Source organism: Vulpes vulpes, chromosome 1 (assembly GCF_048418805.1).
Source record: "Vulpes vulpes isolate BD-2025 chromosome 1, VulVul3, whole genome shotgun sequence".
Classification (NCBI taxonomy): domain Eukaryota; kingdom Metazoa; phylum Chordata; class Mammalia; order Carnivora; family Canidae; genus Vulpes; species Vulpes vulpes.
This window is the reverse complement of record NC_132780.1, coordinates 21,299,186-21,323,709: the sequence shown is the minus strand read 5'-3', so window position 1 is coordinate 21,323,709 and position 24,524 is coordinate 21,299,186. Positions and strand designations below refer to the sequence as shown.

The 24,524-nt window shown below is 41.0% G+C and overlaps 1 protein-coding gene across 2 annotated transcripts in view; it reads right to left on the bottom strand.

Annotated features, from left to right (window-relative positions):
- The window catches only part of ZNF471 (zinc finger protein 471), a 40,535-nt gene extending 24,869 nt beyond the window's left edge, over nt 1-15,666 (bottom strand). The window contains exons 1-3 of one of the 2 annotated variants that reach the window (XM_025985359.2): nt 15,565-15,666; nt 9,148-9,329; nt 8,253-8,324 (exon numbers count right to left, since the gene is read on the bottom strand). The gene's annotated coding sequence lies outside the window, so the exon portion shown is untranslated. Of the gene's footprint in view, nt 1-8,252; nt 8,325-9,147; nt 9,330-15,540 lie in introns of both variants that reach the window. The other variant, XM_072760031.1, reaches the window with a different exon arrangement.
- Between the last annotated feature and the right edge of the window lie 8,858 nt (nt 15,667-24,524).

Sequence of the window (24,524 nt, the reverse complement as noted above, 5' to 3'; positions counted from 1 at the left end):
CTGAAATCACAAGGCTGATGGTGTCATGCAGTAACTGCTTACCTATTTTAATGGCACCTGAGACAATGTCTGAGAAAGATCTGAGGAGGAAAGTCAGCACAAGACCACAGATGTGTTGGGTTTCACCTAAGCCTCACTTAGTGTCATCTGAGTACACATAGATTCATTAGAATGTATCCATCCCTGGGAACCATTTCCACTGCAAAATATTGCTATGAACTAATACAGCACGTACAGTAGTGCAAGGACTTAAAAAACTTCTTACTGAATGTGTGCATAATCTGGAAGTCCCCTGTTAGAACTCTATCCTGGAGATAATCTTGTAAATGGGCCCAGAAGATACGGAGATCATTAGTAAATTTTTCGGAACAGCAAAAACTAAGAAGCAACCAACCCAGGTGTTCAGCAACAGAGGAATGGAGACAACTGCTGGTGCATTTGTATAGTGTGGCTATGCAGTGGAAAAGGAGAACCTCGTTTAATGTATATGTAAATCTCAAAATAAGATGCAAGTCATAGAAGAATGCAGAGTGTGATTCCCTTTCAAGTTCAAAACTAGAACATTTCATTTAGGATTACATCAGCAGGTAGTAAAACAATAATGAAAAGCCAGAGAACTGTAACTTAACTCTGTAAATTAGTTAGGTATAATGAGGTACTGAGGATAAAAAAGAAATGGCATTTAAGGGCACTCGGTGGATTCTGAGGTACTGGCAATATTCTATTAGCTTGGTTGGTGAATTCATGAATATTTACTCTTCTCTAAACTGGCACATGTAATTTACAAATGCTTTTATATATGCAGTTAAGAGAAATTCAAGGAAAAAATCCTGTGTGTTCAGCTTAGGAATATTTATCCCAAACATTTATCTAGGACACCTCTTACAGGTAGCCCTGGTGATGCCCCTCTGTATTGGTCTTTGCCTTCTATTCTTTTTTTTTTTTTTTCCTTCTATTCTTGTTCACAGGCAATAAAAAGTGACAAGATCAGGCAGCCCAGGTGGCTCAGCAGTTTAGCGCCGCCTTCCGCCCAGGGCATGATCCTGGAGACCCAAGATTGAGTCCCAAGTCGGGCTCCCTGCATGGAGCCTGCTTCTCCCTCTGTCTATGTCTCTGCCTCTCTCTCTCTCTCTCTCTCATGAATAAATAAAATCTTAAAAAAAAAAAAGTGACAAAATCTTTAAAATGCAGCAATTGTAGGAAGTGTGGGAGAAAACTCAGGTGACACCATGGTCAGGTAATCCAAACCTACATTCGGAACCATATTTGGGCGCCATTATTAGGATGCAAAGCAAGTAGCAGCTGCTTGTTCTTTCATGTTGTGTGATGCCTAATGTTCTCCCATTTGAGGGGAACTCTCCATTGTGTGCTAATGTAGTAGGATACAATGTGTTTCTTGTTAGGATAGAAGCAAAAGCCAAGAGATGATCTCTTTGACTAGTTTCTGCTAGTTATGACACAAGCACTGAGGTCTTGGTTTCAGAATACTTAATGTGACATGACAGAGACTGAGGACCTGTAAAGTTTCACCTGTAGAGCACTACCGCTCATTACTGATGGCACAGTGTAGGCCTCATGTGGGAGGAAGGGGCCAGAGCTGCCCATGTCACGGGGTAGTGGTTTCACTTTCCGCTTTTTTTTTAAGATTTTATTTATTTATTCATAAGAGACACAGAGAGAGGCAGAGACACAGGCAGGAGAAGCAGGCTCCCTGCCAGAAGCCTGATGCAGGGCTCTTTCCAGGACCCCAGGATCATGACCTGAACCAAAGGCAGATGCTCAACCACTCTCTGCTCTTAAACCAAATGTACTTTGTTCCTCTCCATTTTCATAAGTGGGTTCATTGCTATTCCATCCATATAATGAGAACTTAAGACACAGAATAAACTGCTTTTTAAGAGAATCAACATCATTTATGCTTGTTACCAAGTTCTTGACTCTTAAGTAACTAGAATATTAACATTCCCATGCCCAGTTAGCTTTCATTAACATTCCTCAACATGAATTTGCTGATGTCGAGTTAGCTGTGACCTGCATCTAAAGGGCCTTCCACATTCATGGCAATCAAAGGGCTTTTCACCAGTATGAATCCTTTTATGTAAACAAAGTGATGAGGAAGTATTAAAAGCTTTTCCACAGGCATGGCATCCAAAAGGCTTCACTCCACTATGTGTCCTATCATGCATGACAAGTGAGGAGTGGTTACTGTTGTTTTCCCGCAAACATGACATTCACAGGGTCTTTCCCCTGTATGACTCCTCCTATGAATGACAAAATGGGGACCTATATGTAAAGGCTTTTCCACATTCCTTACATTCATAGGGTTTCTCGCCAGTATGAATTCTCCTGTGTAGGGTAAGTTGCATAATATGGCAAAAGGTCTTTTTGCAGTCCTTACACTAATACGGCTTTTCTCCAGTGTGAACTCTCTCATGTTCAATCAGGGAAGACAGACATATGAAGGACTTCTTACACTTACTACATTCGTAGGGTTTTTTTTCTCCAGAATGGATTTTCTGGTGTCTAATAAGCTGTGCACTTTGAGTGAAGGCTCTGCCACAGTTCTTACTTTTGTAGGGCTTTTCCCTACTATCAATTCTCTGATGATCAATCAGAGCTGAGGAACAGCTGAAGGCCTTTCCACAGTCAAGGCATTCATGGGACTTTTCTCTAGTATGTTTTTTTTTTTTTAAGATTTTATTTATTTATTCATGAGAAACACAGAGAGAGAGAGAGAGGCAGAGAAACACAGAGAGAGAGAGAGAGGCAGAGACACAGGCAGAGGGAAGAACAGGCCCCATGCAGGGAGCCCGACTCAGGACTCCATCCCAGGACCCCAGGACCACACCCCGGGCCGAAGGAGGCGCTAAACAACTGAGCCACCCGGGCTGCTCTAGTATGTGTGTTCTGATGCTGAATAAGATGTGTCATCTGGCTGAAGGTTTTCCTAAATTCCTTACACTCATAGGGCCTCTCTCCTGTGAGAATGCACTCGTGCTGGTTAAGGTATGCCCTCTGACTGCAAGTTTTACTACACTCACTACATTTATAGGGTCTCTCTCCTGCGTGATTCTCTGATATTCGAGGGTTGATCGACAGCTAAAGGATTTCCCACACTCTTGGCAGCGGCAGCACTCCTCTTTGAGAATTTTCTGATTGACAAGAAGGCAAGTATTGGTACAGGAAGTTTCTGCATATTCTTTACACGTGTTGCCTATTCTTTTCATCACTATTTCACATTGGAATGTTTCTTCTTTTATAGTCTTCATTAGAGGCAATTCCTTGCTCTTCCCTATTGACTCACTCTCTAAAAATGAGTATGTAAATATATTAAAATGAATAACCACACATACTCCCACTGTTGACAATCTAAGCTTAAAGACTCTAGTACTTAAAGATATACATGTACAAGGACATTTATTGTCACACTATTTGGCAAAAAAAGCTGGAACAACCATTAAAAGTATTTATTTGAGTTGATAATATGTCCAATAGTCTGGCTCATTCAGATCTATTAAAAATAATGAGTTTCAGCTCTGTTGACTGGAAAAGAGAAAGGTGACAGAAAAGACCAGGTTGCAGAGTAACAACTAGAAAGATATCTCTTCTCTAAGAGCAAGAAATAGTAAGATGCTCCCTGGGGCTGGGTGTGTGTGTGCACGCACTATTTATTAGCATGGATAAAAACATGAATGTAGGGGATCCCTGGGTGGCGCAGCGGTTTAGCGCCTGCCTTTGGCCCAGGGCGCGATCCTGGAGACCCGGGATCGAATCCCACGTCAGGCTCCCGGTGCATGGGGCCTGCTTCTCCCTCTGCCTATGTCTCTGCCTCTCTCTCTCTCTCTCTCTCTCTCTCTCTGTGTGTGTGACTATCATAAATAAATAAAAATTTAAAAAAACATTAAAAAAAAAAAAACATGAATGTACACCTACTATATTACCAGCACTGGTCCTCTAGGGTAGTGAGAATGAAAACATACAAAGAGGTTATCATTTTTTTCTTTTTACAGCATGTCGCTGGATATTTAATAAAATAAACCCATCTTATTTTTATAATTTTAGAAGATTTTTATCATCTCGTGCTGTAACTAGTCATTACTCACTCAATCCAATCATTTCCACAATGAAACACAACACAAGAAGAGTACATATACAATTGGTATAGATAATGAGTGATACAAAATTTCAAAGATAGGCAGATCTTTGGAGATAGGACCTTTATTTTTTTAAAAGATTTTATTTATTTATTCATGAGAAACACACAGAGAGAGGCAGAGACATAGACAGAGGGAGAAGTAGGCTCCCTATGGGAAGCCCAATGCGGGACTTGACCCCAGGACCCCAGGACCACACATTGAGCCACCCACGTGCCCTAAGACAGGACCTTTAAAAGAGATAAAATTAAGTAAGTAGGATGGACCCTAATACAGTATGACTGTATTCTTAGAATATATTACAACACTGACACACATTGAGGGAAGACCACAGAAGACACAGGAAAGGGATGGCCTATCTACAAATCAAGGAGAGAGGCCTCAGGAGAAACCAACACTGCTGACACTTTGATCTCAGACTTCCAGCCTGAGGAAATAAATATCTCTACTTACACCATCCAGTCTAGGGAGCTTTATTATGGCAGCCCAAACAGACTGATCCAAGGCTCTTGGCCCAGTAGTGAAGTCAATTCTCCTGCTCTCTATCAAAGCATAATCTGAAGACTCTGGAGTATCTGATCATTCTGTAGAACATCACACTGGTCCACTATGTTGATGATATCATGTTCATGAGAACTGAACAACACAAAGTGGCAAGTAATCCAGATGACTTGGTAGGACACATCTGCTCCGGAAGGTGATAGAAAAACACTACGAAGACTCAGGGATCCAGCACACAGGAAAGATTTTAGGGGTCCTATGGTCCGAGGGATGGTGGACCACTGCTGCCAAGGTAAAGAATACATCTTTGCACCTCACACCTTCTATCAAGGAAGAGGTACAGTGAGAGGTACCTTGAGAGGAGGTAACATTCCATCTTGCAAATACTGTTCTGATCCCCTTACAGGGTAATGCAGAAAGGACCAGTTTCTATTGAGACCCAGAACAAGGTCCAAGTTGTGTTATGAGCAGTCTTGCTGCCTGGGCCATCACTGGGCAGATCCCATGGGACTAGAGGCATCTGTGGTAGAAAAAGATGCCATATGGAATGTCAACAGGAGTCATAGTTCACACCCTAGATTTATGCCACCTACAGCAGACAACTATACGCCGTTTTAAAAATATCTCTTAGCGTGATATCAGTACTAAGAGAGACCCTCTTCCTGAGGGATACTGTCATGAAGAGAATATTTGTGTCCCTCACAAACTCTTATGTTGAAATCCTAACTCTCAATGGCACAGTATTTGGAGATGGGCCTTTGGGAAGTGATCAGGTCATCAGGGTGGATCCCTCCTAAATGAGATTAGTGCCCTTATAAGAGACCCTAGAGAGTTCCTTCTCCCTTTCCTTCAGGTGAGGACACACTAAGAAGATCGACATCTATGAACCGGGAGGCAGACCCCCACCACACAATGAATCTATACATGCCTTGATCTTGCACTTCCCAGCCTCTAGAACCATGAAAAGTAAATGCTTGTTGAGGCACCTGGGTAGCACAGTCAGTTAAGCATCCAACTTTTGTTTTGGTTCATGTGATCTCATGAAATCGAGCCCTGGGTAGGGTTTTGTGCTTAGTGGGGAGTCTGCCTAAGATTCTCTCTCTCTGCCCTTCCCCACTGCATACTCTCATGCATGGTCTCTCACTCTTTCTAAAATAAATAAATCTTTAAAAAAGAGAGAGAGAGAAGTAAATGCTTGTTTGGGTTTTTTTTGTTTGTTTTTTTAAAGATTTATTTATTTATTTATGATAGACATAGAGAGAGAGACAGAGAGGCAGAGACAAAGGAGGAGGGAGAAGCAGGCTCCATGCTGGGAGCCCAAGTGGGACTCAATCCCGGGACTCCAGGATCGCGTCCTGGGCCAAAGGCAGGCACTAAACCGCTGAGCCACCCAGGGATCCCCTAAATGCTTGTTTTTAAGCCATATCATCTGTGTTTTTTCTGTTATAAAAGCTCAAACAGACTAAGACAGACATCAAATGCTTATATTTATGTGGCCAAAGCTGCCAACATGAACTGGATAGTGTCCATACCACCAGCTCTCAAGTGGGTAGACCAGCAGCATTCTTTCATGAGATGTTAAGAGGTACATCCAGAAAAAAAAAAAAAGAGGTACATCCAGGATTGGGCTAGAACAGATCTAGAGGATACAGGTAAGCGGTACACATTAAATATCCAGACTCCCATACCTTCTACCACTGATGTGCCAACCCTTGGCCGTTCCAATGCCTGTACAGTCATCACTCTGCTTAATTTTGGCTTCTACTTTGATGAGGTACTTAAGAACATCTTGTCATTCCCTTTATTAAATAGTAAATTCCGGGATGCCTAGGTTGGCGTCTGCCTTCGGCTCGAGGTATGATCCTAGAGTCCCAGGATCAAGTCTCACATTGGGCTCCCTACATGGAACCTGCTTCTCCCTCTGCCTGTGTCTCTGCCTCTGTGTGTGTGTGTCTTTCATGAATAAATAAATAAATATCTTTAAAAATTAAGTAAATAGTAAATTCCTTGGTTAGTTATACTCTCTTAGATAACCCCCACTCTAGTCCAGAATTAAAGATCAAATATGTTTGTTCATGGAATAACTCTTGATGCATACATTTATTTATTCAATTACTCAGAGGACAGAATGAGTATTTTTCGGATAAAGAAGAGGAATATTTTCAAAAGAACAGCTGTATGAATGAAAGAATGAAGGAAGATGAGCTGGTGAAAAACCACCTGGAGAGTAAAGGTAGGAAGCTCATCATAAATGGGTGGAAGGAGGGAGGGGAAACACACTTCCATCTGGAGGCTGGAAAAAATTATTTAAAAAGATATGAGCAGACAGTGATCAATGAGGATCAATGGAGTTGAACTAATAAAGGGCCCTATGAAGGGAGGTGTCCAAACACCTCCAAGCTGCTGTAAGTCAGAGCTGCTGGCCTTTTGCACCTGTCACCTCTCCTCTGATCTCATCTGCTCAAGGAGATTTTGCTTTCTTGCTCCTCATCCCCCAGAGCTGTTTTCCTTGCTCCACAGGAAAGCTGCATCAGGCTTAGAGACAGAAATGGCTGAGCAAAAAAAAAGAGACACCAACTGGCCATGCCATTTTTACCCAAAAATTAAGCCATTCTACCACAGCAATCAGGAATAAAAGCCCTAATGAAAATGGCCAGGCAAAGTTTAAAGGTTTTCTGAAGGATCAGTATGAGAGAGCTATATACTACCAACAGTGTTCTTTATGAGACGTGGAACAAAAAAAAAAAAAAAATGAAGCAAAGGCCATAGTAATTCCCCCGGGGAATTCCACTGGAAGGAGGAAGTTACACCAGAGACCAGATGCTGAATTCAGGGCTCGGTGCACTGACCTAGCCAGACCACGTTCTGATAATTCTCTGACATCACAGCTGTGTATAATTTTCTCTGAGCAGGGTTCAGGAATCCCCGTTCTTCTTGGGAGAAGTCAATGGCCACATCTTGGAATGTTATAGACCACTATAAACACTTTGTTATTCACAAGGCCTTGAAGAGAAGGACAAAGTCTTGGCTGAAAGAAAGCATGCATGGTATATAGGTGCTGTGGCATGTACTACAGATCTTTTTTGGCCAAGTATATGTACATATATCTGGACAGTGAAAACCAGCTCTTTGGATAGAAACAACTATACTATATTATCCACCAAAATGTTAAAACTGGTTATGGGAGTATGGATTTCAATTTTAGTAAGCATATTTCACAATTTTCTAAAATACTGGGAAACAGACTTACCTAAATCTATATGTGTGAAATGGAAGCTGTAACTAGTAAAAAAAAAAAAAAGAAAGAAAGAAAGAAAGAAAGAAAGAAAGAAAAATCTCACTTCTTTTTAAATTTGTCCTTGGACATGGAATTAAAGTTTGGGACACTTAAAAGTCTGTGCTATTCAGGAGGCTCTCCATTTCACTAAATGACTTTATTCTTTTCATTTCCCAGCATCTTTGCTAACTCTGCCTCTTTCATGGCATGTAGCTGTGTTCTAGTCTGAACTATAAAGCATGGGGTCAGGTCAGTTGGACTATAGTTCACATTGGTAATGGTCTCATTGTGTGAAAGAAAAAAATGAAATCAAAACTCACTAGTGATGTGCCTTCTAGAAGTCCAGTGGTTATCCTGCCCTTCACGGAGCTGCTCTCTTGAAGAACAGAGTCCTGTAGGTACAGGGTTGAGAAGAAGGGAACAATTTTTAAAAATGGGGCATCTGAGTGGCTCAGTGGTTAAGTGTCTGCCTTCGGCTCAGGTCATAACCTCAGGATCCTAGGATAGAGCTCTACATCTGGCTCCCCACTAAGCAGCTCCTGGATGGATACATTTATTCTTCTCCCTCTCCCCACTGCTCGTGGTCTCGCTATTTCTCTCTCAAATAAATAAATAATATCTAAAAAAAAAAACAAAACCAAAAACCTAAACTCTTGCTATTTCCCCTTTAAAACATCCTAGTCAGGATCCCTGGGTGGCTTAGTGGTTTGGTGCCTGCCTTCGGCCCAAGGTATGATCCTGGAGTCCCGGGATCGAGTCTCACATTGGGCTCCCTACATGGAGCCTGCTTCTGCCTGTGTCTCTGCCTCTCTCTCCCTTTCTCTCTCTGCGTCTCTCATGAATGAATAAATAAAATCTTAAAAAAAAAAAAAGAAAGAAAGAAGGCTCCCATACCCCCCAGATAGGTTGTGTGTTAGCAATCCCAATACTCCGTGCAAATAAGTAATTCTGAGACTAAGCAAGTAACTCATATGTTGTGGTTACCGAGGGTCAGGTTTCCTCCTATCACAGAAGAGAAATATAGAATAGAACAAAACAGAATTATAGAATGAACTCTGTGGAGTTATCTGAATGCACTGGTTTTAATAAATGTAATCAAGATATAAAAACAGATGTATGGGTGACTGCCTGCTTCAGGATGAAGCTGATTATCTCTTTCCCAGCTACTGGCTGCCAGAATCTCATTGAACTAGATGATGAACGCAAACTTCATACCTTTCATGAGAAGTCAACGGTCACAGAAGTTGCTGCTGATGGTGAGGAATGGAAGGGCTATGTGGTCCAAATCTGTGTTGGGAATAGCAAACAAGGCTTCTCCATGAAGCAGGGTGTCTTGACCCATGACCATATCCACTGGATACTGAGAAAGGGGCATTCCCATTACAGATCAAGGAGGACTGGAGAAAGAAAATACAAATCTGTTTAGGGTTGCACTATGGATGTCAACTGGGGTGTTCTCAACTTGGTTACTAGAAAAAAGAGAGAGATACTCCTGGACTCATTGATATTACCATGCAAACTTTCCGATCTCTCTAAAGATGATGTTCACCAGTATGTTGTGGAAAAGTCCTAAACAAAGAAGGTAAGAAATCTAGAATCAAAGCCTCCAAGATTGTCTTGTTACTCCACGCATCCTGCAATACAAACGTTGGTGTGCTTCTCTGAAGAAATACGATACTAAGAAAAATAAGGAAGAGGCTGCAGAGTGTGCTAAACTTTTGGCCAAGAGAAGAGGCCAAAGAAAAACACCAAGAACAGATTGCTGAGAGATGGAGGCTGTCCTCTTGAGAGCTTCTGCCTCTAAGTCCTGTCAAGTGAGATTTTCTAAGAGTAACAAATAAATATGATCAAATGTCAAATCTCAAAATACATAAATAAATAAAAGATGTGCATATGAATGTATACATTAGAATATCCATTAGGAAAGGATATCCCATCCAGGGCACCTGGGTGGCTCAGTCAGTTGAGTGTCTGCCTTTGGTTCAGGTCATGATCATGGGGTCCTGGGATCGAGCCTGCTTTTCCTTCTGCCTCTGCCTCTCACTCTGTCTCTCATGAATAAATAAATAAAATCTTTTTAAATAAAAAGGATATTTCATCAGTCCTAGAGACAATAGGGCCTAGAAATAACATCCAACCAGTAATAAGCACACTCAGCCCCTACTCAGCCTCACCTCTTGATTTCTAAGTACCAGTCTCCTGAAAAAAAGAAAAAGAAAGAAAGAAAGAAAGAAAGAAAGAAAGAAAGAAAGAAAGAAAGAAAAGAAAGAAAAGAAAAGAAAAGAAAAGAAAAAAGAAAAGAAAAGAAAAGAAAGAAAGAAAAGAAAAGAAAAGAAAAGAAAAGAAAAGAAAAGAAAAGAAAAGAAAAGAAAAGAAAAGAAAGAGGGAGAAAGGGAGGGAGAAAGAGAGGAAGAAGAAAAAAACAGAATGCCATGGAGAAAGAGAGACTCCAGGGCTAGGACAGAGAAAAGTATAAAATGTGCCTCTATCATCTTGTGGTACCGGAAAGCAAGGAAGTGCTCATAACTTAATGGGACATGTCTAAAACACACAGGAACTAGAGACAGGGTGCTCCCAATAGCAAAACTAGGGACAGCTTGAGCAAAACAAATAATTATGAGCACCTCCTCTCAAGATACTTGTTAATTATAGGGACTAAAATAATGACTTCACAATGGAGAAACCTGTCAGGCATCACTCCAACCATATTACCAAAGTCATCATTCCCAGCTGAAAGCATGTGCTGCCTGACAGATATGATGTACTTAAGAGAGCACATGACTTCTGTGGTATTCATCTTCAAAATGAATAGCCTCCATCTAATCATGAGAAAACATCAGACCTACCCAAGGTGAAGGTCATTCTATAAAGTAACTGGTTTAGGAGCACCTGGGTGGTTCAGTGGTTGGGCATCTGCCTTCGGCTCAGGGCATGATCCCAGAGTTCTGGGATCGAGTTCTGCATTGGGATCCCCACAGGGTGCCTGCTTCTCCCTCTGTCTATGTCTCTGCCTCTCTCTGTGTCTCTCATGAATAAGTAAATAAAATCTTTAAAAATAATAGTAGTAATAAGATGAAATAACTGGTCTAGACTCCAGAAAGTGTTAAGGTCATGAAAGACAAAGTTCTAAGGCATTGTCATCAACTGGAGGAGACCTGGGAGACAGGACAACTAAATGCAATGTGGGTTGGATCCTGAAACAACAACAAAAAAACACAGAAGTGGGGAAACTGGTCAAATTAGAATAAAATCAATAGATGAATTAACAGTATTTAATCAATATTAATTTCATAGTTTTGTGATGGTTATGCAGGATGTTAACTTCAGGTACAGCTGGATGAAAGGAATGTGGAAGTTTTGTACCATTTTTGCAAATTTTCTCTAAGATCAAAATTATTTATAATAACATTTTTGTTTTTTAAAGATTTTATTTATTTATTTGAAAAAGAGAAAAAGAGAGAATGTGTGAGAGTGGGAGGAGTGAAGGAGAGGAACAAGCCGATTCCACGCTAAGCACAGAGCCTGATGTGGGGCTTGATTCCACAACGCTGAGGTCATGACTTGTGCCAAAATTAAGAATTGGATGCCTAGGGATGCATGGGTGGATCAGCAGTTGAGCACCTGCCTTTGGCCCAGGGCATGATCCTGGAGCCCCAGGATCGAGTCCCACGTCAGGCTCCCTCTGTGGAGCCTGCTTCTCCCTCTGCCTATGTTTCTGCCTCTCTCTGTGTCTCTCTCATGAATAAATAAACAAAATCTTTAAAAAAAAAAATTGGATGCCTAACCAACTGAGCCACCCAGGCACCCCATCATAACATTTTTAAAAGAGGGATGTATGAAATATAAAGACTGAGGAAGTGTCGGCCAGATTCAGAAAAACTAAAGAGACATGACACTTCACTGCAATGTAGGACATTCAATATTCCTTTGTTATAAAAGACATCACAAAGATAACCAACCTAGGATTAGATGACGATTAATGTGAATTAACTGATTTTGATAACTTCACTGTAGTTATGGAAGAAATTGAAATGCTTAGGTTAGGTAGAGGAGCATCACATCAGCAATTTGCTTTCAAAGGGTTAAAAAAAATAATATGTGTATAGAGAAATATATGAATAAAGCAACGGTAGTAAAAGGTTAGCATTTGAGGAATTGAAATAGGAGGATAGGAGAATTCTTTGTACTTTTCTTGTACCATTTTTTAAAATTTGAAGATATGCCAAAAAGTAAAGTCATCATCATCATAATAAACCATGTAATAACCTCATTGGGAAGCTTATTCAATTTTTTAATTACAACTTGTTAAAAGTATTTAGTCAGCCATGAAAAGTATAGCATAGGGAATACAGTTAATAATATTGTAATAACTTTGCATAACTATACTTATAGTGAACATTACAGACATACAGAATTGTTTAACTACTACGTTGTACACCTAAAACTAATATAACATTTCATGTCAACTATACTTTTTTTTTTTTGTCAACCATACTTCAATTTTAAAATTTTAATTAAGAGGGGATGCCTGGGTGGCTTAGCAGTTTAGTGCCTGCCTTCGGCCCAAGGTGTAATACTGGAGTCCCGGGATCGAGTCCCACATCAGGCTCCCTGCATGGAGCCTGCTTGTCCCTCTGCCTGTGTCTCTGCCTCTCTCTGTATGTCTCTTTTGAATAAATAAATAAAATCTTTAAAAAAATTTTTTTAATTAAGAAAAGTACTTTAGTCAGACTTTGCTACTCTATTATTTCTACCTGGTTCTACTTCTAGAACCCATAGAAGAAAACAGCAATTTAAATTCCTTTTTACCAGAGACATACTTCCACATATCTCTACAACCATCTCCTCTCCAGGCAAACATACACAGGTTTTTCTACCCCTTCTCATGAGACAGAATTTCCAGACTCTCCATCATCCTGGCCTCCCACCTTATTAAAATCCTTCATAAAATGCTGCTCCAGTATCAAATTCAATCCTGTGATAGTCTAGGCATTACAGGACACAGGAGGACTATGAACTTTCAAATGAACACCATGAGGTAGTGGAAAAGGTGGAATCCTTAGAGTCTGCCAGATGTGGTGGGAACTCCAGCTGTGGCACCACTCCCACCTGGTATCACTCAGCTTATACTGCAAGGAAATGACTTCAAGTTCACTGGGATAAAATCATTTTCATCTGTTCTTCTGACCATTTCAATTCCTTCCAACTTCTTGTCTTCACATCTTTTGTTTTTTGCTTCTATCCTCTATTTTTAAGAAAAGTGGAACCATCAAAGTAAAAAAAGACATGGATGAGAAAGTGATTCATCCAGGTATAAAAGTTTCTCACAGTAACTTTCCTTATAGAAATTAGGTATACAGAGTATTTCCAAGTAAGCTATCAACTTGGTTTGCTAAACAAACTTTTCTGAAGGTATAATGACCGCTCAAGAAGAAGGGCATTGGACACTTTATGCCTGCCTACCCAGAGTCCACCAGTAAAGCTAGATATCACGTAAGAGTATGAACTGCTGGAGGGTTTCTAGGCTGGAAAAAAAATCCTCAGGAGGGGCAAGTAATATATTAAGGAGAGAGAGGACCTGCAGGGTAATGGCACTTTTGTCAATATCATTCTTCTCCAGGAGTTTCTGAACCAAGTGTAAGGAAGTGATATCTTACCACATGAATTCATGATATTGCTAATGAAAGCATTTGAGAACCAAGTAAAATAGTTTTTAGCTATTTTAGTGTGAAAATTAATAAAAAGGAAACCTCACTAACATAGAGTTGGGAAGCTAACAGGAGGAGCTCTCCTGGACAACTGCAGACCTAACAGATAAAGAGGGACCTTGCACTCAGAGATCACTTTACTATCCCAGCAGGTGAAAGGAAGGTTTTCCTCCTCCCCTAGCAACAGCCCAGCTATTGGAAGCCACTGTACTCCCAACTCCAAGTTTATTCCCATGGACTTTGTGTTTATAAGTCTCCCAACTCTCCCCCTTCCTCTGTACAAGAGCGTCCCTCTCTTTCTTTTCCCTTCCTCACCTTTGTTCTCCAGACTTGCCTGTGGTTCTGCCCTAGCTTGCACATCCCCAATTGTATCTGCTATTCCTGAAAAAAAAATTTTTTTTGTCCATAAAATAAGTGATTTTCAATTTTCAAGGCTAACATTAGGCAATAAATCAGAATATTAAAATTAAATTTGCTTCATTAAAAAATGACCCTTTAGGGATCCCTGGGTGGCGCAGCGGTTTAGCACCTGCCTTTGGCCCAGGGCACGATCCTGGAGACCCAGGATCGAATCCCACGTCGGGCTCCTGGTGCATGGAGCCTGCTTCTCCCTCTGCCTATGTCTCTGCCTCTCTCTCTCTCTCTCTCTCTCTCTCTCTCTCTCTCTCTGTGACTATCATAAATAAATAAAAATTTTTAAAAAATGACCCTTTACAATAAACACTTAAGATCTGTACTATTTTAATAAAGCTTTCTTAAAAATAAAGACATCTATTAAAAAAAATGAAGACATCTATCCTTGGGGACAGGACAGGCACCGCCACACATAATTACCCACACACTAATGACTGAGGGACTTTGGTATCGTCAGCCCATGAGAGTCAGAAAAGGAACCAGGATCAACCTAATTTGGGTCTAGACCTGATACCAAACTGGAAAGAGAGCTCTGGGGCAGATTCTGAAGGAGCGGTGAGCTCTAGTGGCTGCAAGTACAACTCCATGCATGTTCCATAGAAGCTCCAGTGCACAGCTTCACTTCTCCATGCCTATGTCTACCCCACATTTAGTAACAGTAATAGCGGTACTGTCATAACATAAGTGAGCCCTCTGCACGTCATCTCTCTAACCAGCACAACTGCTACAAAACAGAGATTAAGTTTTCCTCTGACAGATTTAACTGCCAGATTGGATTCTGAAACCCCAGATCCAAGTTCAAAAAAAGAAAAAAAAAATCATTCCACACCAACCAGGCCCCTGCTTATTTGGGGCTATGTGCCATTTCAGGCATTTAATCCTCAGGACACTATCAGCTGTTCAAGAAGCAGCCGCCCTGGGGCGCCTGGGTGACTTAGTCGGTTAAGCGTCTGCCCTCGGCTCAAGTCATGATTTCAGGGTTCTGGGATTCAGCCCCGCACGGTGCTCCTTGCTCAGCGGAGAGTCTGCTTCTCCCTCTCCCACTGACCCTCCTCCAAGCTTGCTGTGTCTCAAATTAATAAATAAAAATCTTTTTTAAAAAAGCAGCGCCCCATTTTGCACAGGCTGGAGCCCTGAAAGATGATCAGCGAAAAGTCACACAGCGGGCAGCCCCGGTGGCGCAGCGGTTTAGCGCCGCCTGCAGCCCAGGGCCTGATCCTGGAGACCCGGGATCGAGTCCTACATCCGGCTCTCTGCGTGGTGCCTATTTCTCCCTCTGCCTGTGTCTCTGCCTCTCTCTGTCTCAATAAATAAATAAATAAAAATCTTTAAAAAAGAAAAGTCACACAGCGTCTCTGCAGCTAAAAGACTGGTCCATGCAACACCCCCAAGGGCGCCTGGAGATCTGCTAGCTCAGGGACAGGCCGCCCACATATCAACGCCCCCCCAGTACCCGTCACCACGGGCGACCCCCAAGAAGGCCCACCTCACACAGCGTGGATACCCCTACCTCCAGCTCCCGAACACCTCAGTCACACCCGAGAGCGGTGCCCTGTGCGCGTGCGCAGCACACGCCCACCACGCTCCTAAGACAACGAAACCACGCCCACCCCCCCACCCCCAAGGACCGCACGCATGCGCGTACCAACACTCGCAAACGACTTCCCTTCCGACCCGCACACCGGAGACCCAGTGAGCTGAGGCCCCGCCTCCGCAGCCAACAGGAGGCCTGCGTGTTCCTAGCCGCGAAAACTCCCCCACCATGCCAGCCCCGACACACGGGAGAGGAGACCATGCTTTTTTGGATAAAGGCTTCTAGCTCGTTTACGAACCCAGGCATTTCCAGTTCTACATCCATTCCTCGCTGCCGAATTCGGCCTCTCTAACTGGTCAGGACTGTGTCGTGTTCAGCATTCCAGGACTACGGCGGTAGACGCACGCCTGCGCACGCCGCGGCTTAGGAGACACAGAAGCCACCGTGGCACGTGGGTGGTGCCGGGCTGTGAAGGGGCCCTTCGGTTGGCCCGGAACCTGGGAGATTTTGGTTCGGTACGTGGCTTCCTCTCCTTGGAGAAAGACCGGGATGAGACTTGGGCGGGGCTGCGGGGGAGAGTGGGGTGCTCAGATCTGCACATTCCAAGTTCCAGTAAAATTTCCTAAGTGTCGTCTTTCTGTGATAGTGATACAAGCAGACGGTGCGGTGGAGGTGTATCTGGAGAGGATAGGTGATTAAAACCATTGTGTATCATCATAGTGTGATGACTATTGGAAAGGAAGACTAGCCATAAGCTAGGCATCCTCAGGCCTTCCCTGACTCATGCTCCGTAAACAGCTCAAGATGGAACCGAATCTTTGCTCCTGTTGCAGGCTCGGATAGAAGCAGATGAGGTCAAACTTCTCCAGTTTCAGAGGCACTGCTATAAAACAAAATTCAGCTGAGTATATAGAAGATCTAATTGATTTTTAAAAAGACTTTATTTATTTGACAGAGCACAAGCAGGGGGAGCAGCAGGCAGAGGGAGAGGGAGAAGCAGGCTCCTGGCTGAGCAGGGAGCCAGAAGTAGGGCTGGATCCCAAGACCCTGAGATGATGATCTGAGCCAAAGGCAGATGCTTAACAGACTGAGCCATCCAGGTTCCCCTCTAATTGTCTTTATTAAAGAATTCGTGAATCTGGTAATAAACTATCTAATGAGTACAGGGGAGCACTGAGGAGTGCTATAATGTGGAGGGTTTTTATGGGAAAGAGAGGGGTTGAGAAAGTTACTAGCAAAAGAAAAGAAAGGGTTGTTCCAGACAAGGTCATCTTTCCTTGGGGGAAGGGCAGGAGGTCTTATTAGGTGGATTATCTCTTCTTACTTTGAAAGATAGAGGACCCAGGTGAGATTACAGTTGTGGTGGTGACCAGAAAGTTCCTGCCTGATAAGTTAAGACTACATTTCTGGGAGAGGATAAAAGTGCATTGAAGTTGGTTAGTAAGCCCTGATTTGTTGACTTACCCTAAGTGACGCCATTTTGGTGACACCATTTTGGGCCACAGGTTTTCTTTTTAAATGTCTTTAACATTTTTTGCTGCATAACAAACTCTACCTAAAATGTAGTACTAGCTAGAGCAAGGATCGTTTTATTATTTTCAGTTTGCGGCAGTGAGGAATTCAAACTGGGCAGGATTTATGTTATTTGATACCTGCTGTCTTGGAATACCTAAGATATACTCTTCATTCAGGAGTGTGATGCGTAACTTGAAGTCCTATATGTGGGTCCTGTATCCAGGCCTGTAGATACACCTAAAACTAATATATTTATTAGTTTTATTTATTTATTAGCCTCTATTTTTGCTGTCAGTTGGGTTTCTCAACTTTTTGTCATGTAGTCTCAGAATCTACCCCTCTTCATTTGGCCTCTTACTGGCCTTTCCAATGGGATGGCTGGACTCCTTCCCTGAGCTTCCATGAGGGCAAAACAACTGTCTAAGTATCTGACCTGGAGCTGGCACAGTGTCACTTTTGTCACATTTTGTTGATTAAAACAAGTTGTAGGTCCAACCCAGATTCAAGAAAAGGGAGACTGCATTTCATTTTGTCAAGAAGAGTGAATTAGCCTGATATTCTTCCTAGAGATTCACTAAAGGTAATCTACTTTAGATTGCCTAAAGTAGAATTGATTAGAAGGGGCTTTCAACAGAGCCTGGGTATGTTCACTATATTCATATGTAGGGTTCTAGAAACAACTGTGAGAGGTATTCAATTCTCTTTAATAACCTTGTTTATCTTGAACTTTTCCCTTATCATTAAAAGTTTTCTTAAACCCAAATTTTAATGAACAAATAGTATGTCACAATATTGCCCTTTAGTGATTTAGCTAAGCTGCTCTTAAGAGACACAGAGTTCTGATCAGCTACTTTCTATGCCTCCCAACTTCCTATTATTTAATTAGGCTCTTTTAAATGTCATTTAGGGATCAGTGACATTCAAAGATGTGTCCATTGGTTTCTCCAAGGAAAATGAGGATTACTGAACCCTGCTCAAAGAGATTTGTACATAACTGTGATGTTGGAGAATTATCAGAATTTGGTCTGGGTGGGTAAGTGCACCCCGCCCTTCATTCAACATCTGGTCTTGGGTGTGTCTCTGTTTTTTTTTTTTTTTTTTTTTGTCTCTGTTTTCTACTAGGAATATTTGGTGAGGCTCTGACTTTCCTTGAAATGTGAAAATTGGAATGAGCAGCTTTCTTTATCTCATCTGCCAGATATTCACCAAGACTTTTTCTTGTTTAATGATAGTTTCTATCCTGATTACAATGTGGCTGTGTCCAAACACTTAAGTAACAACAACATGGCCAATTCTTTCTCCTTATTTTCCCAGGTCTTTCATTTTTAGTCTGATGTAATTCCACTATTAGAGCATGGGAAAGTACCCTGAATGATAGGGAAAGAAGAGATGAGAGGATCAATGCCAGGTGCTTAAGAGGAATGAAGTAAGGGTAAGGCAGCTGATTCTAGAGGGCAGCACCTTTAAGTTATGAAAGACGGTCTCATCACATGTTTCAGGCATGTGCATAAGTTGAGGCTTCTTGAATTTGAGTTCCTACAGGAATACTAGTCATTTTCTGCCATCACTCAATGTTTACATTGACCTTTTATAAATGCCTACAGCCTCAGAAACTACAGGTGTGTCTTTTTTTCCTCAGTCTTTGGTAAGGTTTTTTTTTTTTTAATTCCTGATCCTATTCCTCACCAGCACATCCTTATTTCTTTGGTCTTGTATATGGCTCTATATTTTTAAGAAACATATTCTTTGCTACTGCTGTTTCTTTATTGTAAAATCATCTGTATAGTTGTCTGATTGTCCAAAAGGATGTATTAATTGATCATTTATTCACTAACAAACATTTATTCTTTTTTGAAAACTGGCCAAGTGTTGCAGGTCCCCAAGATCACCTCTGGGTTTGATGACTCACTGGGAGTAGTCACAGGATTCAGCCTAAAGTTAGGGAGTAGTCCCCAAGAGCACCCTTATTTCTGATACAATTTGCACATTAAGGGGTCTCCAAGATCACCCTCAAGTTTGATAATTCACTAGAAGGACTCAGAACTTACTAAAAACTTTTCTACTCATGTTTATGATTTATGAAAGGATATACATCGGCCAAGTGAAGAGACCCATAGGGCAGAGTCCAGGAGGATTCTAGATGCAAAGCTTCCATTTGTCTTACAACACTGCAGTCATGGACAATGTAAACTCCTCCCAGTAATAGCATGTGATGATATGCAGAGTATGGCCATCCAGAGGTGACCTGACTTGCTCTGGATGGCCAGAAACATCCAATAAAGTGGACAATAAAAAGTGTCTGCTCTCTATTGGGTCTGGGTCAGAGATATGATTATTTGCTTATGTGACTCACCTCTGTCCCTACACCCTATGGAGGTCACACTGATATTGTGATGCAAAGCCTCACCATAAGTCACATTGACTATCTGGTACGGTTCAGTTTCCTACGGTTCAGTTTCCTACGTAAAGAAAGATACTTTGCTTTTATCAGGCATGACATTTCAAGGAGTCAGATTACCTCCCAGGAGCCAAGGGCCAAGGGCAAAGAGTAGAGCTCTTTGGGAAAGGTTAAATTCTTTATTACACAACAGCTAAGATTTATTTTAGCAAAGGATAAAAAGCAAAATAAGCAAAGGTAAAAAGCTCATGGGGCAAAGCCTGGAGGAAACTAGGTACAAGAGTCACACAGGATGTGCTTAATTTTCTAGCCAAAAGTTGTTAAAATATGCATGAGATATTGGCTAGACAACATTTGAGATTACTGTCTAAGGGTTTTATTGCTGGCTGGTCACAAAGATTCCCTTCACCTAGAATATGCTAAAATTCCAGAGTCTTCGAAGATAGGTATTCTGCATAAGCTACATTCGTACAAATAATTTAGGCACAGGGATACACTTTTATTCTAGGAATGGCAGAAATTCACCACCCAAAACCAAATTTCCTAGAGAGCATTGAGGGCCAACTTTGTAAGCAGGACTTCTAAGGAGAGCATTCTCAGGCTTGCTATGTTAATTCTCTCAAGAGTTTGTTTAAAAGTATAGAAGCATTCAGTTTTACTTTTGAGTGGAGGAACTAAGACTTGCTTCCATGGACCTGTGCATACCAGAAACTATCATTAGAAGGACATAAATCAGGGGATCACTGGGTGGCTCAGTGGTTTGGCACCTGCCTTTGGCTCAGGGCTTGATCCTGGAGTCCTGGGATTGAGTCCTGCATCAGGCTTCCTGTGTGGAGCCTGCTTTTCCCTCTGCCTCTGCCTCTCTCTCTCTCTCTCTCTCTCTCATGAATAAATAAATAAAATCTTAAAACAAAAAAGGACATAAATTGGTTGTTTTGATGTATAAGAATGAAAATAGTTTTAATTTTGAATCTTGGTGATACGTTGATAGAAAGTAAGGAAGTAAAGCACATTTGTGATGCTTTTATTAAGGAATCATTTAGAGTTGAGCTATAGCTTGAACTATAAGCTGTAAATGTGTAACAGAGATTCAGTAGATGAAACTCAGGACCAGAGATGAATGCGTATTTCATACACATATATACCACATACTCTGGTGATAGAGCCCTAGGAAAAAATAGATTACTTATGCATAGAGGAAAACCCATGATTGATCACTCGATAGTAAGAGAAACAAGAAAGTTCTCTATTTCAATTCTAAGGCCTATTACAAGAAGAGACGGATTTAGGCAGCAAAAGAGCTATAGGACCTGGCTCACCGGCACCACATCTGCTGATACCTTGATCTTACATTTCCCAAACTCCACTGTGAGAAATGTTTGCTTTCAGTCCACTCAGGTATTTTGTTATAATAAGCTTATGTTGATTAAAACAACTTACAGCCAACATTGTATTTATGGATGCTTATTTCCTAAGATTAAGAAAAAGAGTCTGCTCTCACTGCTTGTATTAAACATTGTCCTAGAGGTTTTGGCCAGTGTAATAAAGCAAGAAAAAAATAGAGGGCAGATTGGAAAGGAAGCAGTAAAACTATCTGCAGATGGCACGATCACGTAGAAAGTCCTGTTTTATACAGAAAGTTACTTTAGAGCTAAGTGAGTTTAGTAAGATTGCATATTCTAAAATATATAAAAACCAATCACATTTTAATATAGTAGCACTGAAAAATCAGAAATTGAATTTAAAATACCACTTATAATAGCATCAAAAATATGAAATACTCAGGGCACCTGGGTGGGTCAGTGGTTGAGCATCCACCTCTAGCTCAGGTTGTGATCCTGGGGTTATGGGATTGAGTCCCACATCAGGCTTCCTACAGGGAACCTGCTTCTCCCTCTGCCATGTCTCTGCCTCTCTCTCTGTCTCTCATGAATAAATAAATAAAATATTTTTTTAAAGATTTTATTCATGAGAGAGAGAGGCAGAGACACGGGCAGAGGGGGAAGCAGGGTCCATGCTGCGAGCCTGATGTGGGACTCGATCCCGGGATTCCAGGATCACGCCCTGGGCCAAAGGCAGGCGCTGAACCACTGAGCTACCCAGGGATCCCCAAAATCTTTTTTTTAAATATGAAATACTTAAGTAATCTATACTACACTAAGGACTACAAAACACAGTTGAGAGATATATTGAACAAATAGATATGTTACATTCATGCATTGGAAATCTCAATATTGTTAAGACATCAGTTCTCACCAAAATTCATTTATATGTTCAGCACCATCTCAATCAAAATCCCTATAGGCTTTAAATAGAATTCAACAACCTGATTCCACAATTCATAGAGAAATGCAAGAGCTACAGTCATCAAACAGTATTGGCATAAAGACAAAGAAAGAGGTTAATGGGACAGCCTAGAGTCCAAAAATAAACTTGTACATAACATGGTCAGTTGGTTTTAGGGAAAACAATTTAGTGAAGACTGTAAAGTGTTTTATCAATTGGTGCTTGAACAACTGGATATTTATATGAAAACAACTTTGATCCATCTCTTTCACTATATTCAAAAGTTAACTCCTAAGTAGAGCTAAATGTAAAACCTAAATCTAGAAAACTTTCAGGAAAAAGTATTTGTGACCTTAGGTTAGGCAAAGATTTTGATATGTCACCAAAAGAGTAATCCATAAAATATAAAAATGATAAATATAATGTCATCAAAATTAAGAATTGCCTGGGTGGCTCAGTTGATTGAAAGTCCAACTCTTGATCTCAGCTCTGGTCTTGATCTCAGAGTCATGGATTCAGGCCCCTTGCTGGGTTCTGTGCTGGGTGTGGAGCCCACTTAAAAAAAAAATTTAAGAGGCAGCCCTGGTGGCCCAGCGGTTTGGCACTGCCTTCAGCCCAGGGTGTGATCCTGGAGACCCAGGATTCAGTCCCACATTGGGCTCCCTGCGTGGAGCCTGCTTCTCCCTCTGCCTGTGTCTCTGCCTCTCTCTCATGAATAAATAAATAGAATCTTTAAAAAAAAATTAAGAATTTTGGGCAGCCTGGGTTGCTCAGTGGTTTAGTCCTGCCTTCAGCCCAGCGCATGATCCTGGAGACCTGGGATCGAGTCCCACATCGGGCTCCCTGCATGGAGCCTGCTTCTCCCTCTGCCTCTGCCTCTGTCTCTGTCTCTGCCTCTCTCTCTCTCTCTCTCTCTCTCTCTCTCTGTGTCTCTCATGAATAAATAAAAAATCTTTTTAAAAAATTTAAGAATTTCTATCCTTTGTAAACCACAACTAAGATAACAAAAAGACAACAGCTTAGAGAAAATTACATATCACATATGCAAATAGTACTTGTATCTGGAATATATACCAAACACTAAAAACTCAAAAGAAGGCAAACAAACCAGTTTATAAAAGGGTAACAGATATGAGCAGATACTTCACCAAAGACCTAAATAATGGCAAAGAGGTGCATAAAAAGATGCTCAGTATCATTATTCATTGAGGAAATGCAGATTAAAATCACAATGAGATACCTTGATACACATTTGTATCAATAAAATTATAAGGAATGACTATATACCAACATTACACTATTGAATAAATACTGGAAAATACTAAATTAGTATATTGTTTGTAGACATGTTAAGATGTATGTTAATATAAAAATATGATATTGGAGGGATGCCAGTGAATTATTTTCCTTCACATATTTATAGGAATTTTCTGTAGCATGAATTCCTTAAGGTTGATGAAGATTACAATATCTGAAGGCCTCTCACATTACAACATACATAAAGAGTGTTGTTGAGGGACGCCCAGGTGGCTTAGTGCTTGAGCATCTGCCTTTGGCTCAGGGCGTGGTCCTGGTCCAGGGATCAAGTCCCAAATCAGGCTCCCTGCTGGGAACCTACTGCTCCCTCTGCCTATGTCTCTGCCTCTCTCTGTGTGTCTCTCATGAATAAATAAGTAAATAAAATCTTTTAAAAAAATGTTGAATAAGTTGTGAACACTGACTAAAGACTTTCCCACATTCCTTACATTCATGGGCCTTTTCACCAGTATGAATTTTCTGACGTTGAATAACTAGTGTTAAGTGACTTTTCCACATTCAGTACATGGATATGGGTTCTCACCAGTATAGTTGCTCATATATTTGTTAAATTGTGAAATCCAACCAGAAGGTTTCATGATATTTATATGGCTTCTCACAAGGATGAATTTTCTGGTGATGAGAAAGCTATGAGCCCTGTTTAAGGCCTTCCCCCAAATCTCACATTTATTTATAAGTATCTCATCAGTATGAGTCCTCAGATTTGAGGAAGATATGAATGATGATTGAAGGCCTTTTCATATTCATTACATTTATATGGCTTCTCACTGAATGTATTATTCGATGTTCATTAAGTAGTGTGATACCCCTAAAGGCATTTCCGTGTTCCTTACAGTCATAGAACTTTTCTCCAGTATGAATTCTCTCATCTTGAATAATTAGTGATAAGTGACTAAAAGCTTTTGCACATTCAGTACATTGATAGAATGAGTTCTATGATATACATTAAGTCTCCAGAGCTGAATACAGCTTTTTTTTTTTTTTTAATCCTAACATTCATAGGTTTTCTCACCAGGAGGAAGTCTCTGATGTCAGATAAAGAGTAAAACAGAACCAAAGACCTTTCCACATTCTTTACATTCATAGAGTCTTTCCCAGTTTGAATTGAATGATGTTGAGGAAGATCAGAACAGTGATTGAGAGTCTTCACATATTGCTTACATTCATAAGATTTGTCAGCAGTATAAATTTTCTGATGACTAAGATGAGATTTCTTCTGCCAAAACCCTTCTCTACATTCACTACACACAGGGTCTATTTCCAGCTAGAACTTTCTGATGTAGGTTACGAGATGTTTGCTGTATCACAGTAAGTATTTCTTCATGGGTGATTATTACGTGACTGGAATTTCCTTCCTCTTTTCTTTGATGCTTCTTAAATGTGCCTTTATATTCCCAGTCATCTTGGAAAGTGTGTTCCT